Source organism: Cygnus atratus, chromosome 8 (assembly GCF_013377495.2).
Source record: "Cygnus atratus isolate AKBS03 ecotype Queensland, Australia chromosome 8, CAtr_DNAZoo_HiC_assembly, whole genome shotgun sequence".
NCBI lineage: Eukaryota > Metazoa > Chordata > Aves > Anseriformes > Anatidae > Cygnus > Cygnus atratus.
The window spans coordinates 21,398,284-21,411,840 of NC_066369.1; the positions used below are offsets into that span (position 1 = coordinate 21,398,284).

Consider the following 13,557-nt stretch of genomic DNA (forward strand, 5'->3'; position numbering starts at 1 on the left):
ATCAGCCAGAATTGTCCCCCTAAGAAAAAATAGTTGGAGAAAAGATGAGCTTCCACCAGGCTCTGCAACTTGTAGGTTCCATCCAAAATATTTAGCGAGTTTAGCAACACCTGAAATGAGAAGGGAAGTTGTTCTGACAAGCCTTAAAAAATTTAGAATCCTGGTCTTTTGATTTTATACTAATTTATTATGTTAAAGGTGAGCAAAACCCATCCCACAGTATCTACACACTAGCCTATTATCAAGTGGCACACATGACAAGAATATGGGTGTGTGCATTTGCTCTGTAGATCTGATCAAAGGGAAGGAAGAGCTGCTGAGAGCTTAGCCAAGAGCAGTGACCTCCAAGCCAGGTACTGTGAATGCACACCGGGACTTTGCCTTCCGAACAGCTTACCACTGGAACGGCTGGGTTGGCTGCAGTCACGGGAGATGAAATAACGGGGTGCTACCCATAAACTGGTGGACACCGTACACTGTACACCCCCATCAGCTCCGGTGGCAACATGCCAACATATCCTGTAGCAAGCAAACTGCTTAGGTAGGTGCCTTTGCTTTCAGCTACGGCACCTTGCCACCGCAAAATCCTTGAACAGGTAAAGGGATGACTGACTGGCAGCCCTGTGTTCGGCGGATCACCAGGCACCAGTGCCTCCTGGGCTTACATTATTAATTGTCTTTCAAGTTTTTACGTCATAGAGGCGTGAAGTGTGCAAAGGAATAATAAAGATTTTTGGGTGGTAGCCGTATGTGAAAACTCCGTTTCATGATGCTGATGATTAATGGCTTACACCCATGGGACAATCATTTATCTGCAAGTCTTGGCTAGAAGCTCCAGGGCACCAAAAGTTTATGAGGCAGCTCTGTGTCAGTCACATGAATCTAGATTTGTAAAGGTGCTTAGGAACCTGCATTTTAGGTGTCTAAAAGTATCTATATGTGTCCCATAAATTGGATCAACTTTTCAGTGTCTCCTCTCATAAGCTGCTAAACATCTGACAAGATTAGCAAAGGAGCATTAAATCCCAAATCTTCCATTTCTTAAGCAAACTTCAAAAACCTGTTGCTTCCACCTCAAACAGAGAGGGGCTGGGCTGACACGACCCCCTGTAAACTCGCCGATAGGGCTGCGGTGGGAGCCGAGGGACCAGACTCCCACTCGCAGCTCTGTGAACCGCTCGGCAGCGAGGATCTCCCAGCTTCCCCGTGGTCTTGTGCTCTGAAGCATCCTGAAGCACATCCAAATTTTAATACAGAGTCGAACCCATGGGCACTTTGGCAATGCTGCGTGGCGCCGTGCCAGCAACACTTACTCTAAGCTCCGCGGCCTCACGGTGGAATGCACAGAAGGGCCGTTCTGCAGCAACGTTTGGATACCGAGCAGGGAGGGAAGTGTCTCAGAACCAAAGGCTTTCTGTGTCAGGGCTGCTCGCCGTGCGGCAGAGGTGCAAGGCTGGCTCTGGGTGCTTAGGTTAGGGCAGAGCGGAGTGACGCACACCCCACTGAGCTCATGGTGTCGCGGTCAGGAACCTGAAGCCCTGTGCTGCTCCGAGCACTCGAGGGGACAACGCCAGGGCGCAGGAAGAGCCGCGTTAACTCCGCGAGCTGCTCCTCTGCTCCTGGCACCACCCTGGATGAGAGGACAAGGGCAAAACATCCCGGAGAAACACAGTTGCCGGGCATGGGAAGAAATCCTGGAGACCACAGAGGGAAAAAAATTAACATGCCGTGGGAAACGCCTGAGCGGTCCAAGTACGGCGTGCGGAGGAGAACGGCAGCGGCGGGGTGAAAACGCCGAGCCGGGCGGTGGTAGTGCCTGCTCTGATGCAACACCAGCACCTGGGAAGGGTTGGGCAAGGAGCCAAAGAGCACCAAAACACCCGGCGGCCGGCTGGTTAACCCTGCAGCCCTCGGACCAGGCCGCACAACGCCCACCTCGGCTCCACCAGGCCGGGGAGCGAGGTAGGGATCGAAAAAAAAAAAAAAAAAAAAAAGAGAAAAGGCCACGAGCAACGAGGGCGGCCGAGGGAAGCACGCTGCGAGCGTGCGGGCTGAAACAATTCTCAAGTCCCGGCTGCTGAACGAAACGCGGCCGAAATGAACCCAAATCGCAACAGGTCTCGGGCCGGCGTTCACCCGCTGCCGCTACGGAGGGGGGAGGTTTGTGGGGGGGTGGGTGCGAGGCTGGAAGGGCCCCGGGGGGAAAGAGGGGCCCCGAGGGGCCGCTGCTCCCCTCCGCCCACAGAGGGCAGCGGTGGCCGCCCGGGGCCGCGCAGAGCCCCCTCAGAGCCGACCCCGCTCGGGCCCCGAGCGATCGCCTCCCGCCCCCGGGGACCCCCCCCTCGGTCCCCCCGCCCGGCCCCGTCCCCGGCCCCGTCCCCCCCCCCGCTCCCAGGCGGCTCCTTCCTGAGGCGCCAGCCCCGGGCCGCGGCCGCTCCCTCCCCGTGCCCGTCCCCGCCCCGCCGCCCCCGCCCACACCTGGCCGGGGCGGGCCGTGCCGTGCCGTGCCGTGCCCGCCGGCTGCGGGGCCGACTCGGCGGGCGGGTGGGGACGAAGAGGAGGAGGAGGAGGAGGAGGAGGCGGCGGCAGCGCAGTGCAGGCCGTGAGGGGAGCGAGGCCGGCCGGGAGCAGCGCCTCTCGCCTCGCCGCGGGGCCGAGCGCGGTAGCGGGGCCCCGGCCCAGGTGAGCCGGCGGGCGGCAGGTGGCGGTGGTGGCGGCGGCGGTAGCGGGGCGGGCGCGGCGGCGGCGGCGGCGGCGGGGCGGGCGCGGTGCGCGGCCCCGGCGGGGGCGGGCTGGCGGCGGCGGCGCGCACGGAGCGCGGTCCCGCTGCTTGGCGGCGGAGGAGGGAGCGGAGCGGAGCGGGGCCGGCGGGGAGCGGGCGGCTTCTCGGAGGCAGCATGCGGGCGGCGGAGCCCCGGAGCCCCGGTAAGTGGTTCGGCCGCGGCGCCTTCCCCTACAGCCCCCCCCTCCCTAATCCTCCCTAAACTCCGCCGCCTGTTGAGCCCCGCGCCCCGGCACCCCCGAGCGGCGGGGCTGTCCCCGGGGGGGGCACCGGGCGGTACCGGACCCCCCCCCCCCCCCCCCATAACCCCCTCTCCCCACCCGCCGGGTACGGAGGGGGAAGCCCGGTTCCGCGGGGCGCAGCCGGGGGCACCTGCCGGGGGTGGGTGGGGGGGGGACACGTGGGGCTCGGTGTCCCGGTGGGTGCCCCCCGGGGGTGTCCCGGGGCCCTGAGCGGAAGGGGGGTGCCGGGGAGGGCTCGGCGGCGTTTCCCCGGTTGCCGTTTTGCGCTCGGAGGAGGGGGGGCGCTGCAGCGGGGGGCCGGTGGGGTTCGCCTCGTGTCCCCGGGGGGGGGCGAGCGGCCGCCGGGGAGAGCGCCCGGGCTGCGGCGTCCCGGGTGGCGAGAACAAAGGGCCCTCGGCGGGGAGCGGGCAGCGGGGGCTCCGCCGTGCGAGCCCCCAAAATGAGGCTGGGGGGGGCCCAGCCCTAGTGCTGACCCCCCCCTCCCCGCGTCCCCTCCGCTCCCCCGGGGGCTGCAGCCGGGCCCCGCAACCTGTTGGGCCGGGCGGCGGCAGCGCAGCGGGTGTGTGTGTGTGCGTGTGTGTGTGTGTGTGCGTGTGCTGGGGAAACTCGGCTCCAGACCCACCTGGAGGAGCTTTGGGAGCCCGGCACGAGTAAACCCAGTGGAAGGAAGGGTTTCCGCGCCCGCAGACAAAGATCTGTTGCTGCGGACCTCCGCGCTCGCAGAGATGTGCTCCTGTTTCCAGGAGACTGACTGGGGCAGCTGTCGGAGCGGTTCGGAGTTGGGTGGTTGTCGGGTGGTTGTTTCGGATGTCGCCGGACGAAGTTGCGTTGTCAGGGTCGAGTGAAAACGTTCTCGCGTCGAGCGCGGGATTGAGCTGTAAAAAGTGCTTTAGGCTGAGGGCGACCGGATAATCAGAGCTCCAGCTGTAAGTTACGCCGAGCGATTGCTGGTTTAGAGGTCTCTGAAGACGGCTAACTTGAGCAGGGGTGGTGAGCAAATACAGTTTCCTCATTCTGTGTGTATAACCACCTTTGTTCATTTTTCAAAGTAAATGTTAAGAGAAACGACAAATTTAATTTGAGATTACAAAGGTCCTCTGATGCAAATGACTTTATCTCTGTGTCTGGTTACTGCATGATTGTTCCTAGGCTGCCTCTGTGGCTTTAGAAAGAGCTTTGCTTTTTTATTTTTTTAAGCGTGCTGCTCTCCTTACAGTGATGCAGGAAATGCTCGGCTCACAACAATAGTTTTATGGAGGGAGCATGTGTACTTTAGTCCTGGCTTTATTATTTCTGCTGTGGTGGTTAGCCGTGGGGCTGAGGATGTAGGAGGACGGCCGCACGTCGAAGTGCGTGACCAGCAGCCTGCCCTTTGTGAGCAAGAAGTAAAATCTGCACGGTGAAACGGCCCGTTTGGGGTCTGGGAGGGGGAACACAGACACGTGGTGTGCAAATATCAAACTTCTCAGGTTGTGCCTTGAACCCAACATCTTAACGTGCACGTTTCCTCGCATACGTCACTGGCACGCGTCCTGCTCATTGCAATAGGATGCAGCGTGACCACACGCGTGAAGGGGTTAAAGCAGTTTGTGGCCAAAGAGTTAATGCGTCGCTTCAGCTCAAGAGATTTTTATAATTCAGCTTAGTTACAAATATTGCCATCTGCCCTTTTCTTTGCGTGTGCGTGTCCGTAAATATATCTTGGAGAAATACTGGTTGGGGCTGTTAGCAAAATAGTAGAAGCCATAGATAACGTTTTATTCTCACACATGTTGGCAATGGAAACGTTGGTGTCCAGAAAATCAAAGTAGAAACCTTCCACCCTGTGTCTGTATTTGGCTGTGGGCTGAGAGCTATGCAGGTATTTTTAATTTTTTCAGACTAAGCCCTGCTTTTGGGAGCATTAGCTAACTGTCATTGGCAAAACCAGAGAAGACAGTCAAAGCTTGTGATTATAAGGAGAAAGATCTAAGCTTGTGGGTAACAGAGAAGAAATGTTTTCCTCTTTGTGTCCACATAATGCAGGGCTGTGGGAAGATATGCTTAATGAGGATGATTATTGCTGTGGCTTTCCATAAATCCACTTGTAATGGAGGCTTTGTACAGTTACTTCTGAATCTGTACATTTAAAAACTGCAAATAGCGATAATGGAGTTGGCTAATAGCAGACTGTCAAGTAAGTGCAATCCTTGTGATAACGTTCAGCCATAGATCTCCATTTAAGTATTACTTTTAAGCAGAAAATGTTGCTTGTAGGTCATAGTATATGCAGTTTGGAAGGGGGGGGGAAAACAGTTGTTGCTGCAGGTACTTGAATCTTAACCAGCTACCTTTCATTGTCCAGAGGTATTTTTTCCTCTCCTTTTTTTTCATCAGATCAGAGGAGATCTACAATTCAGTGGGTCCATTTGATTTGAATTGAGATAGCAGAAAGGTTTAATAATAACCAGCTTTAAAGAAGAAAACCAAACCAAAACAGAAAAAACAAACTGACTGAAGAGGTCTACCAAAGTAGTAAACGTGTAGCTGTGTGCACATGAAAGTTGGGACCGATGCCTTCTGAAGTCGTAAACTTCCCTGTAAAGCATTAGAGTGAGCTGAGTGCTGCTAGGCAGGAGTCGGAGCTGATTTTGTTAGTAGTATTAAATGGGACAAGCCTTTCCATTTCAGTTCTAAGTACCTTTTTTTTCTTTTTTCAGTGCCTCTTAGAAGTCAGGGTTGAGTTAAATTACTCGTCTGTTATGCAACCTAAAAACAAAAGGTGAAACTAACACAGCGGGGAAGATCTTTCATGGATTATCTCACTGCACTACAGGAAGGTGTAAAGTAACATGTTCTCAAGTAAAACACTTGTAATAGATATCGGTTAATTTATATAGAGCCTTGAATGAATGCAGTTTTAACTTGTGTAGTGAAGAAACAGCTTTTGAAGAAGCCTGGCACGTGAGTTGCTTGTGTGTACCGTTTGGAGGAGCTTGTTGAAAAATATTTGCGATGCACACCATCATTGCTTACTCTTCTTTAAAAGAAGTGCCTTAACTTTAACCTTTAATACAGTTTGTGAGGGCTTCTCGCATGTAGTTACTTTTGCTCAAAATCTGGTCTTAAAAGCGAGCTGCATTTCTACAGACGATAGCGCTGTGTTCAAATCCAAAATGTATGCTTCCTTTCCAGTAAAAACTTATAATTACATGGGGTGGTAGCGAACTGGAAAGTATTGCAAAACATATGTAAGAATACTGTCGTACAAACTCTAAAACTGAAGAATGACTCACTGCGCCAGTGCTGTATCAAATTCTATCTATACGCAAGGTTTAAATGACAAGTTTACTTTAGGCAGGGAATATGCAATTTTCTTGTACTCTTTCTTCATCTAATGTCAAGTGAGCTTAATGAAATGGTACATGTGGGCATACAGGAGGCACCAGTTGTAGAGCTTTAACGAGCAAAGGGAACAAGCACTACTTGGCTGTATTTGTGAAGATGGTGGAGGCATGCTATATACATACACTGTGTATATTAAAAACCAAGTTCATGGTACCAACGCATGTCTTGAGACATCTTTTAATATACCTTATGGTTTGCTTGTGTGTGTTTACTAACGTTTGTTTTATTTTTGTTTTCTGTAGGAGAGGGTATTTGGGTTTTACTGGTGTAGGTGTTCATCTTTACGTGTTTCTCGTAGTTGAGCTTGTAACTGGCATTTCAGGGTTTTGGCAAACCTTCAGGTCACTACCAAAATAAAATAGGTTGATGTTCAGCATGGGAAGGGGGCCAAGGATTGTAGAGTGAGGAGGAAAAGACTGCTTTCCGCTGGAGCAACGTGTGCCGGTGACTTTGTTTCTGTGGTTGTGATTTATTACTAGAGCTTTGGGGAGCCCTACAAAGTGCAGGGTGTGTAATCAGGCAGTAACGTCCTGCAGCTGGGAGGCTTGTGAGGGCCTGGAGGAGGACAGGGTAGACTGTAGGGTGGCATCTGTCAGAGGTGCTCTCCTGGAAGCCCAGTGCATGGATGCCGGTACTGCGGTGCCTCACTGGTGGTTCTGCACATCCCAGGGTGCCGGACAAAACAGCCCTGCAAAGCTGGAGAACCCCATGTCTGCTCCAGCCTTGGTGGAAGATGTTAAACTCTTCACAACCTCTTTTAATTTCTGATGGGGCCATAAGCCGTTCTGCCCCAGAGCATGTCCATTCTGCTCTCTCTGCAGCTTGCCTTTATTAGCCGTGGGGGAGATGGAAGATGATGTGTCCTTGGTCTTCACTGTGCGTTATTCAAAAGGGCTGTGGTCACCAGCGCCTGCGAGTGCTTTCCCTTCCTGTAGGAGGGTTGAAGTCCCCTTGGTCTCTGAAAGGAGGCTAAGGAAGGGAAGCTGAAGTACTCGCTGTTTAATATTAGTGTGCACCCAGTGGATGTACATATCCGTGCCTTACTGAAAAAAATGGTGAAATAGGTCATGCTCCTTCAAGGAGTCCATTATCTGAGAACTTTTCTAGAGATCAAACATGCAAGAGAAGTTCTGGAGCAGAGGGTGGAATGTACATAAAAAGTCTGGTTGAGAGCAAAACTGATAAAGCATCTCCCAATACCTCAGCTGAGCACTAGGAGGGAGTAGCTTTGTCTAGATGCTTTTATTGAATGCAATCTGCTCTGAGGCTGAAATATGGAAATGCCATTAATCTGGGAAAGGATGGGGTCGTCCTGCTCTCACTCTTGCCCTTCAGCAGGAATAGAAGCTTCCAGTTTACAACCTGCCCCAAAGACGTTTATTTCTTGGCACAAAATTTCAGCTGCAGCTGGCAAGTGGGTAAGTACTTTCATGCAGCCTTACTGAGAGAGAGAGGAATTATTTAGGTTGGCACACGAAGTTTATAGTTAGGAGTTGTCAGATGAAATTGAACAGAGAAAAAATGTGAAGACTGGTCATGTGGTATCGCTTTCTCAAAAGCAGCGTTAGAAATCCCGTCATTGCTTATAATTAAACAAAGCATGCATGCATTTGACTGTGGAGAGGAATTATCTCTTGGGTTAATCAGCCTCTCTTCCTTATTTTTTCCCCCTGCAAATGGAGCGTTAGATACTGAGTTGCGTGTGTGTATGCAAAGGATAACATCTGTTCTATTTTATGGGACCCACATAGCGTAGTTGCTTTTTTATCCCTCCAGTGTATGGATTCTTTTTTCGTGTGTCATCCTAGCTGCTGAAGTCAGCCGGGCACTTAAGCTTTGTAATAACTCCTCTCTCTGCAGGAGCGGGAAGTTATTCATGAGATGGTACTCAATTCTTCAGTTAAATTTCCTCACAAACTTAGGTCTTGCAGTGTTTTGGAAAAGCCATTACTTTCCTAGAGGGTTTTATGAGTAGGGCTGGAATTGGGGTTATTGTATGGCAATTCCTCTGGGGGAGGTTTGGTAATTGTTCTAGCAACAGGTTAGATCGTCTGCATCAGCCTAGATCTATCGTCATGGGCTCATTAATTGGGAAGGTAAATTAGATATGCGAAGTATGAAAGGCTAGACTAGTGTTTGGATTTTATGGTGTGTATATAAAAAAATATAATTGTCTTATCTGGCAGGTGTTGTGCTTCTGATCTTTTATCTTGAAGGAGAACCACGGAAGTGGTTCCAAAGGACCCTTGGTCCTTTTGGACACTGACGGAGGCCTTGAGGTGTCATGTGCCTTGAAGACAAGACGGAGAGGAAGGAAAAAAAAAGAAGGGCCTCTTTTAGATGAAGTTGTAGTCTTTATGACATGGTATTTTTTCCACATATGAAGCAGTTACGTTTGTTTATATCTTGGTAGCATTTGTTTCATCGAATTTGATCAAAGGTTTAGTTGTTGCAGAATCGATAGTAATTCCCTTTTCTTAACAAAATCCCTGTAATTTATGAATGCACTCTCCATTGTGTTTTAACTACTTGTAATATAGAATTTGCAAAATGATACAAATTGACTAGAAGATAGGTGCGAAATCCAATAATACATTTTTCTATGTCAAAGTTAAATGAAATACAAAACAATTGAAATAAACAATGAAAATTAGCCTCTTAAGCCTATGAACTAGTAGGTGTGGAAATAATTTCATGATATATATTCTAATTGGTTTTGTTGACTGTTCTTGAGCACAGGCAAAATTCCTTTACAGTCTTATGCATTCTAATCTATGCATTATTATGTGGTGAAAAACATCCTCATAAAATCTTATTTAACCCGAGGTTGAAGTATGCATTTTTGAAGGCATGTTCTAGATGCTGACTCCGTCTCCTTGCTGCAGCCTTGCTCAAGGGTAGCTTCCATTAATAAAACACAGACCTGAAGAGTTACACCCAGGGAGACAAATATTTCAGCAGATTGCAGGGTTGCTGCTTTAATTCTGCCTCTCGATGTTAAGATAAAATTCTAAACTTCGGCACGAAGGTATTGTCTCCTTCAAAAACACTTGCAAGATTGAAATCTGTTGTAAAAAGTCTTGCTGCTCCCGTTGGTTTGAATTTTCCTTGGGTCCGGCTATATCTTCAGAGCTGGTAAAACTGTGCTTTGTGCTTTGGGTGTTGTGTTTTGATAGAGCACCTGTTGAGGTCTTTTATTTGGATTGTTGGAATAGTGCTTCATTAACCTCATTTCTGAAGTCTGTAGGTACCGGATCCTACTTCTTTGCCCAGCAGGTCAGTGCAAGGAGAGCTTGTGGAAGCCTGTGCTACAGACGTGATCTCAGCTCCTCTCCTCTTCTTGGTTGGTGCACGGCGAGCTTTTTGCTGTCCCTGCTTGGATTTCGGAGGAGATCCTTGTGGGTTCTTGCAGTCCCCGCATAGAGCAGGCAGGTCCCATCCCTTGCAGAGATGCACACCTCCCGGCGGCTAAATGCACGCTTTGCCCTGGTTTCCCTCGCTTGCTGCTCACTTCCCTGGTTCTTTGGGTCTGCGGAGGCCGTGTGGCTGCAAGGAGTGCTTCTCACCTGTGCGGGAGGAATGCACCGAAGTGTAACACGTGTGCCTTGGCGATAAAACTCGAGCAGCTTTATGGGAGCAAGCTGTTACTGCTGATAATTGCGCTCGGCTCTTACTCTGCTTCTTACCTGGAGCTTTTACTTTGTGAGCAACATAATAAAGTGTGCTGCTGTAATAACTCGGTGACAATCTTCTGCTTATGTCTGTGTAAGAAATAAGGAGCGTAATTAATGATGATAAGAAGGAGATCTGAAGGATTGTGGCAACAGGCTGTCACACTCCTCCAATGGTCCCCCCACTGTGGTGTCACACAATCTTAAAAGATGCTCAACTTTAAGTCTCTTCTTCTGAAGAGTGATCAAAAGTTTCTTCATTGGCCAAAACCATCTAGATAGATGGACAAATGTTTATTGTAAAAGGACTTGTACAGAATTATTGGGCTCAACAGCTTGGCTGCAGCGCGGAAAATGCCTTTTGTACACTGGAAGCCATGAGCTGTGTTTTGTTTGCTCGTATCATTGGGTGTGCAAGGTAGGCACCGTGGGTTGTGCAGTGTTAAAGAACACGTTGCATAGCAGTCATGTTGCTGGGAATTATTTGTAAATATGAGTTTGAATTAAAGATATGTATTTTTTTCTTATTAAACTTTGAAGAGCAGTGCTTGGAAGACTAGTGAATTTTTGATGCTCTTAAATGATGTCTGCAAGGAACAGGTGAGGAATCTGCTGACCTCCTGTTTTTTTCTTTTTTTTTTCTTGGAGCTATACCTCTCCTGTGCGTTAGTTTTGGATGTTAGGAGAAATGCAGACGTTATGTTTAGGAGTTTAGGTGGTGGGGTGGGCCGACACAACTGTGTAGGTTATAAAGGGAGGATGAGCGCTCAGATATTGGCTTTCTTTGTATCTGAAGTGAGTTAACAGCCTCTTGGATTCTTGTTGCACAGTGTAATTAAAATAAACACTATAATGCTAATCATTTATGTATTTTTGCCTGTGGGTGAAGTTTTAAATTAGAAGTAGCTATACTTCGGTGGAAGTGGATTTTTTTTATTATTATAATGTTCCCTGTTTCCAGTCTGGTAATATTTCTGTGAGAGTGCATAAAAAATATTGCTAGGCAGATTTGTTTTTGTTTTTTATTACCTAATTGTATATTCTGGTAACAATGTAATTATTGCTTTTAACAAAAACTGCCTGACTTGAGTATTTAATTCCATCAGACTCAAGCAGTCGCTGATGAGGTGATAAATGATAGGTTATACGTAGAAGTGGATTTGCAATTATTTGCTGCTTTGGGGAAAAAAAAAAAAAAGATGTTTTGTTTCTGTCCAATGACTAATGTTGAAAATCAAAGCAGTGCGCCAGATGTTTTTTCTAATGACTATGGTTCAAGGTCTCTTTTGTATGGAGGAGGGTTTCAACTGAGTTTGTCTCTTGGCTTTGAAGTTTCTCCTGCTCGTTAATGCAGCAGTCCTCCAAATCTTCTGTTCTGGCCTCCTCGGTCACCGGGCTGCATGGAGGAGCTGCTTTCCCAACCGGCTCCCCATTCATCGGGAGGCAGAGGGGCGAAGGAATTCGTGCAGCGCGGCCTGAGCGCTCCCATTCACTCGTGTTTATTTCATAGAATTAAAATAAGAATAAGTGTTTCGCTTTATTTGTTGATGTCTGATTAGGAATTAGGAGAGGAAACTGAATCGCTGGTGTGATTAACGTTAGGTTTTGTTTCTGATGCATGAAAGGACTCATTGTCTGAGCCTTTTCCCCCATAGCTCCCTGCCTAATCCTGCTGAAGTCATTCTAACGGCAGCAGCAGTTGAGGCTCTTCGTCTCGTTTTCCTGCGTACTTCGTGGCACAGTTGGAAACATTTCCCCTTCGAAGGAGCTCTTGCATCTCGTGCTGACGCTGCTGTCACAGCAGAGGGGACCGTGGTGGCTTGTAAGATGGGCATCGGTTTGTGCAGGGGCGGGAAGGAAGTTAATCTGAAATCCCCAAACTGACCTAATTTGTGCTACGTTTGGGTTTCAAGTCTGGGCCTGGTGGTTTTGGGAACCCGGTCTGTCTCCTGCCTTTCTGCAACCGCAGTTGAAGGAGGTGAGCTGCCTGGTTCTGATTAATTTCTTACAAGTTCTTGTTAGACCAACTTTCTCTAATTGCTGATGCAGTACTTCTGCAAGGAGGAAGTTTAAAATTGCTCGGTGTGTATTTTCAGAAGAAATGGTGCAAGTTTAAGGTTTGTAGAGATTATGGTATTTCTAAAATCCTTAGCAAGAAATTATAGTAGGCACAACTATTCCTCTTTCGAAAAAAAAACCCTGAAAGAACCGACCCCCCCACCCCACCCCCATGAGCACTGGCCTTTCTTTTCTTCTGAATCAGACTGTCATTGCAAGGTCTCAGTGATTTAAAAATATAAAATAAACTCCCTCGAGGAATCTATTTAAAGTTATTTGGTTCACTGAACATTCAGTGCACGTTCAGTCTTGGAATCCATTACATGCCTTTAGAAAGTCTTTAAAAATCCTCTCCGACAAAGTTGGTCTGAGTTTTGTCCCTTTGGCAGGTGGGCATGGGGGAATTTCATAGCTTTATTTTCATAACAGAAGCGTGCAGAATTAGTATTGATTTTAGTATAGCTGTCTGCTAGTGCCACTGTATTCAGGGGTCGTATGTCAGCTCTGCTTTTGTGGTGGCAGCTTTCCGTGTTTCCTTAGTTGAAGCCTCTAGTTGTGGGGCTCTGGAAATAATTGGGAAATGCTGTTTTTTTTTTCCCCTTTGAATTCAATTTGTAAAGCTTTATTACCTAGAATTAAATTCTTATCAGGCTGAAATGGTGCATAAATTCTTGTTGAATGGAGACAAATGCTATTAGAAACCTGTGAAAGTAAGCTATGTTTTAGTCCTAAATTTATTTTCATTGCCATTGTCATATTTTGAAAACACTTTGCATCTACTTCATCCGTGCACATTGGTGTTCTCTTGTTCTGGTAATTTTTAATGGTTAAGCCTGGGAGAAACATTGCGTGTCAGATTCCTGCGTACGGTCTGGTTACATCCTCTGGCATCACTTGGGTTTCCAGATACCTGGCGTGGGTGTTGCCAGCACCCATCAGGGCGTGCTGCCTGCACACGTGCTGAGGGTTGTCATGTGATTTGTATGCAGCAAAAATATTTCTTTTGGAAGAACTTTCCAATGTTTTCAGCTGATAATGTGGAAAAGTGACATCTGCTTCATCGTTTTTTGTACGCACGTATTAATAGTTGCTGAGGGCTCAGTAGTTCAACAGAGCCTGAAGTCAGGTAAGAACTTGAAGAAAACCTAAATAACGGACATTCCCTCAGGATGTGCAAGTGTGTTTGATTAACCCACCTGACCTGGAGAGCAGTTAAATATTTGGATGGTCGGCAGTCCCGCTAGCCATCCTTCATTAGTGGTGGCCTCCATTTGGAGCCCGCGCTCTGCCTCTTCCTCTGGAGGTTTGGGTGATGCTGAAATGGAGCTGGGATCCTTGGGTGCACGGGGACGTCTGGCTCTGCCACCAGCCAGGGGAGAGGACGGAGGCAGGGAGGAAATTGTTAATTGCGGGTTGT

The 13,557-nt window shown here is 48.7% G+C and overlaps 1 protein-coding gene across 1 annotated transcript in view; it reads left to right on the forward strand.

The window, feature by feature from the left end:
• Window positions 1-2,819: 2,819 nt before the first annotated feature.
• The window catches only part of PTPRF (protein tyrosine phosphatase receptor type F), a 371,540-nt gene continuing 360,802 nt past the window's right edge, over window positions 2,820-13,557 (forward strand). The window contains exon 1 of the mRNA XM_050712309.1: window positions 2,820-2,925. The gene's annotated coding sequence lies outside the window, so the exon portion shown is untranslated. The remainder of the gene's footprint in view (window positions 2,926-13,557) is intronic.